This window comes from Tamandua tetradactyla, chromosome 26 (genome assembly GCF_023851605.1).
Source record: "Tamandua tetradactyla isolate mTamTet1 chromosome 26, mTamTet1.pri, whole genome shotgun sequence".
Taxonomy (NCBI): Eukaryota; Metazoa; Chordata; class Mammalia; order Pilosa; family Myrmecophagidae; genus Tamandua; species Tamandua tetradactyla.
In genome coordinates this window covers 28,300,903-28,306,902 of record NC_135352.1, presented here as the reverse complement: position 1 = coordinate 28,306,902, position 6,000 = coordinate 28,300,903, and positions in this window count along the sequence as shown.

Genomic DNA, 6,000 nt, shown 5'->3' with positions numbered 1-6,000 from the left:
TTATATCTGTATATTTAATCACCATCATAGTCCACTCTAGGCATTCCTAAGTTATGCCATCTCAGTCTTTATCCTCTACCTTTCCTTCTGGTTTCATATGTGCCCCCAACCCTTCTCCCTCAGTCATACTCACATTCAGCTTCATGCAGTGTACTTATATCGTTGTGCTACAATCAGGTAGTATTGTGCTATCCATTTTTGAATTTTTACAGTCAGTCCTGTTGCACAATCTGTATTCCTTCAGCACCAAATGCCCAGTCTCTACCCTATTTCTACCTCCTGGGAACCTGTGTTCTTAACTTCAATTTTCAAAGTTCACTCATTAATATTAGTTCATATTAGTGAGACTATACAGTATTTGTCCTCTTGTTTCTGGCAATTTCACTCAGCATAACGTCCTCAGGTTCCATTCACGTTGTTATATGCTTCAGGAATTTATTCTGTCTTACTGCTGTGTAGTATTCCATCATACATCATATGTATATACCACAGCTTGTTTAGCCACTTGTCTGTTGCAGGACATTTGGGCTGTTTCTATCTCTTGGCAATCATAAATAATGCTACTATAAACATTGGTGTGCAAATGTCCATTTGTGTCCTTGCCTTCTGTTCCTCTGAATATATACCTAGTAATGGGATTCTTGGATCATATGGCAATTCTACACTCAGCTTCCTGAGGAACTGCCAAACTGCCTTCCAGAGTGGTTGTACCATTTTGGATTCCACCAACAGTGGATAAGTGTGCTTCTTTCTCCACATCCTCTCTAACACTTCACTTGTTGCTTTCTTTTCTTTCCTTTCCTTTCTTTTTTTGATAATGGCCATTCTAGGGTGTCAGATGATATCTTATTGTGGTTTTGATTGTGCATTTTCCTAATAGCCAAGTGAATTTAAGCATCTCTTTATGCGCTTTCTAGCCATTTGTATTTTCTCTTCTGAGAAGTGTCTGTTCTTTGTTTGGTTTTTTTTTGCCCCATTTTAAATTGGGTTGTTTGTCTTTTTTGTTGTTGAGTTGAAAGAATATCTTTATATTGGATTTTTTCTTTATCCAGCACTCACCTATTACTGTTGTGCTTTAATTGTTTTCTGCCAGTTCTCACTGGTGTTTCAAAGCATCTCGGGGGGAGAGACCTGAAATATCTCATTTCTGCACCCTGATCAGGTACAGGCCTAAGGATGTATTTTTCAAATATGGCCTTATTTCAATGAGTTTTATGATTAAATCTACTAATTAATCATTATCTTTTATAATTTAAAACTGCATTCAATCTTAATCAAAGCTGTATATTACAATTGTTTGAAAAATTTGACACATTCTATTGACTTGTTCTGAAGACCATATCATTTTTAATTGAGAAAATGCTGTTTCAAACTCCTTCTACGGGTGCTGTTAATGGTAATCTCAGAGCAAATTCTATTAAATGGAGAATAGTTTCAATACTACATCGACATATATAAATATTATCTTAAGTATTCTCACAGGTTGTCTTTTTGCCTACAGCATATCTTTTTTGACAAATATTTTTATAAAACAAAATTCATGTAATAAGTGTTCTCTATTTATGATTCTTTTCAATGCTTCTCTAAATTTAAATGCTGAAATTGGTAGGCTTTCTTTTTCAATTTCATTCTATTCTAATTAGAACATAAATTCATCAAATTAAAAAATGGGAATATCATCAAAAGTTGCTCTCCACATTTAAGACATTTCAAAGTGCAATTGTAGAAATTTCAAAATTAATCTTATCAACTCTTTGAGTTCTCATTGTTTAATTTGTTCACTTCCAGTTCCTCCTTGCTTTTCTAAAGAAAAATTTGAATATCTTCGTATCTTTGTTTTCCATAAGTGCACTCTGTAAACACTTCAAAAGCTGCAGTTATCTGATAATCCATTTATTTAATATTTTTATTGAAGATTTGCAACTGATTTTAAACAAAGTTCCATTAGAAGAAGGAGGGCTCACAAAAAGTTTAAGAATATTTAGATGACAAAGTATTTCTCCAAAGGCGCCAACATTTCTACAATCCAATTGAAGATGGGAAGCAAAGTAAGATAGCCAATACTTCCATTCTGAAGTTGTTTCATGTATATATAGTTGATATATATAACATCAACTTCATCACAACAATTTATAGTTCAGCTACTCTGGACTTCTGACAATTTTAATTTTGCTTTAATTGGTAGAATATCACTGCTTCTTAAACATTATGAATTATGTGTGCACCGTGGAAAATTTCTAGTACACTTCTGCTTCGCGGATTTCTTCAGTTAGGAATATTAGTTTTGCCATGATGCTGCTATCCATACAAATTTATATTCATACTATCAATGCAAAAAAGTAATTTACCTTCAAGATCGAACTGAATTTTCAATAGCATGCACAATAATATGACATGTTTCATGTTCATCGGAATAGATTTCCAAAAGCTTTACTTTGATTCCATAAACTGTATTTAAAAAATAGATCCAATTGGAGATGAAGGGATACAGACTGTACAACGGGACTGGATATAAAAACTCAGAAATGGACAGCACAATACTACCCAATTGTAATGCAATTATGTTAAAACACTGAATGAAGCTGCATGTGAGGTATAGGTTTTTTGTTTTTGTTTTTTTTGTTTTTTTTTCTTTTTCTATTATTGTTTTAATTCTTATTCTGTTGTCTTTTTATTTCTTTTTCTAAATTGATGCAAATGTACTAAGAAATGATGAATATGCAACTATGTGATGTTATTAAGAATTACTGATTGTACATGTAGATTGGAATGATGTCTAATTGTTTTGTTAACTCTTTTTTTAATTAATAAAAAAAAAATAAAAATAAATAACAAAAACCTAAAAAAAAAAAGATCCATTTTTGCATTTAACTGACTTTGTATATGAAGCATCGATGGCATCGGTATGAACTGGTATCATTTAACAGCTTGTAAAGTTTTTCTGCTAATGGAGCCAGCATATTAACAAGTGTCATTTTGTGCTTTCTACACATGCAAGATAATTTGGCATTGAAAATGATGAATATCAATTTAAAAAAAAGAGACATCTGATCTAAATGAAAAGACATGCCTCACAGAGTGATATGTAAATGTACCTTTTGCAACTGCTAATGTCAAATAGCCATTCAAGCAAGTTCCTAACAGAAATATTAACTTTTGAAATAGATGCTGATACCACTTTAGTTGATTCTGTCTACATACTTTCATGTGGTCAGTGATATTTCCATAATCCAATGAAGAATGGTCTACAAACATTCTGTACAAATTACATATTCATTATCAACTTCAGAATCAGAAAACCAATACTAAATTTTTCATTAAGCATGCACTTTTTAATGAAAGCTCATTGCTACCAAAATTGCTTATTGTAAAATAAAAAGAATTACTAAATAATAAAATAAAGAGTTGTGGATGTACACCATATAATAAATCATAAAACCAAGGTAGCAAGGACATTCAGAGTACTTTATATGTGCTCTATGGGAGGTCTGCTCAGCTTTTATTTTCTGCATATATTTCACATGCCGTTAACCCGAATTTCCCGTTTGCCACTGTAACCAAGAAATCAGGATTTAACAGATAATTTTTATTACTGAATCGCTATACAGACATTCCTTTTTTACTTTCTGGTATATTGGAATAGAAGAGGGACATTCCTGCAATCTCTGAATTGTAATTCAGCTGCCTTGATCTGTGACAGTGATTGTATAGCTCTTATCATCTGCCCCTGTGGTTGTAAAAACCTTGTGATTAACTTGCATTTGTACCCAATTATCCAGTTTTTCAAGTTTAGAGTCTCGGAATCACTAAAGACAGCCCCTAATGTTTATTAATGAAGAGTCTTGGGTCAGCCCAGAACGAATCCACCCCAAGTCCAAAGTCACCTTGATGATCAAGACTGGATCTAACCAAAATGGGCCCGCCTGATATCCACAGTAGCTTAGACTTTAACTTACAAGTCACCTATACCTCATTCCACCATTTTCTTACCCACGTCCTGTGACGAAGCCTGTCATCCATCTGCGCATGCTCAATAATCAGACCACCCCTAATTACATCATCTGAGGCCACTGTGCTCATTATCCTAAACCCTGCCCATCTTTTTCTCTTATAAAACTATTAGAATCACTGCAGTTCTGGGTGGCAGATCTTGGGCCGCTGGGCCATCTGCTCTCCTATGACACATGTAATAATCAACTCTTTCTCTCTTTGAAACCCCCATGTCTCGGGAATTGGTTATTGAGTGCATCCAGCAAAAGAATCCACGGCCTTTGTCCGGTAACGCCACTGACCCAGCTGATGGCATCTGAGGACTTTGTGCATCACACAGACCCCAGCACACATCACACAGCACAACTGACTGGAGAACAGCAGTTTCCAATGCCTCTTCTACCAGGTCTGGAGACTTGAAGGGGTTATCTGTCCCTAGACACTTGTATCTGCAAGTACTTTATTTTATTTGTGAGCATCCCACACCCTGACCTTAAAAGGGAGCTGTTATGCTGTGTCTGGAAAAGGTCAGGGAGAAAAAGAACATTGTTATGGGTCCACGTTCAGATTTAATCATAGGTTAAAGCGAGAACTTTATTCATTGCACACGCATCTCACATACTACTCAATGAGACTGTGGCAGAGGTCAGGATAAAAGTGAAGGTCCACCCAATCTACCCTGGTTTAATTAAAGCAACCATAAAAAAGAATATTTGATCAACCTTTAATGAGCGATCCATATATACATTAGAAAAAGGTATATTCTCTATTTTTAGGATGTAGGATGAAATGTATATACATAAGAGCTATCTTATTGATTAAATTGTGTAAATCACTTATATCTTTGTTTATTTCTTCTCCATTTGACCTGTCTCGTCCTGGGCATGGTGTGCTAAACTCTATAATAGATGTGTTCCTATTTCTACTCATGTTTCATGTAATTCCTGCTTTAGATAGCTTGTGTTATATTCTGTATTATATGGTGCACAGCTATTTATAAGGGGCACTGTCCTTTCTGTGTTTATCTGATTCACCTCAAAAAATAGTGTAACTTTGAGGTCGCTGTTTCTCGTCCTGCTCACTTTCAAGTTGTTTCCCTCTAATGGTGCCATGAACATGTCACTTAGTATTGAAAAGTACTCTTTCTGGGAATGATTTTGTCTATGCTGCCTTTATGTTCTCCAAACCTCTTTACTCTCTTTTCCTTGATATTTTTACGTTTCCTCTCCTCTTTCGCTGTCAAATCTGGAAGAAGCACCCAGAGTGCACGGTAAGTGGTGGGAGATCTGTTGGAAGATGTGGTTCATTACTCTACTTGCTGGTATTCTCTGTCATCTGCTAATAATGAAGGCAGGGGGCATGTGTGGGTTTCAAGGGCTCCTGTTGAGCTTAAGGGTTATGAGAATAGGTTCAAATTCAGGTGGCTGCAATTATCTTCTAGAACTGGGGAGATTCCCTTAGATTTGTGTCTCAACATTTTCAAACCTGTTTTCTCTTTTCATCATTATAAGGTCATATGCACTACTATAATTTTTATAAAATTAGACAGAGATGAACTAACATAGCTACAGATAACAAAGTTCTATTTTTTTTGAGACACGTGCTCTCTCCTTCCCAGATGCTGATGTGTAACTATTTCCTCGCCCTTTCCTCCAAATCACTAGGCTGAGCAATTTCAGATGCCATAATATTGGATTCAAGTTATGCTGCCATAAATGCAGAAATATTTAATACCTCTGAATTTTTACCTTTTACAATACCCTTTGTCCCCTTTTTCTAACTTAACTTCTTACTTCTGGTTCTATCTATTTTAGACAGTATCTTTTGCCTCACACCCACTACCTGTACAACTGTCAATGACATTTTCTTTCCCTATTCTCTTCTCTCACCATTATTTAGTTGCATTCTTTCTACTTTGCCAGAGCACTAGAACATTTACTGTAATTCTTCCAACCGTGTCCCAACTCTTGTTTTGGTTTTAGCTATGCAAATAATTAACTTTTCATCATC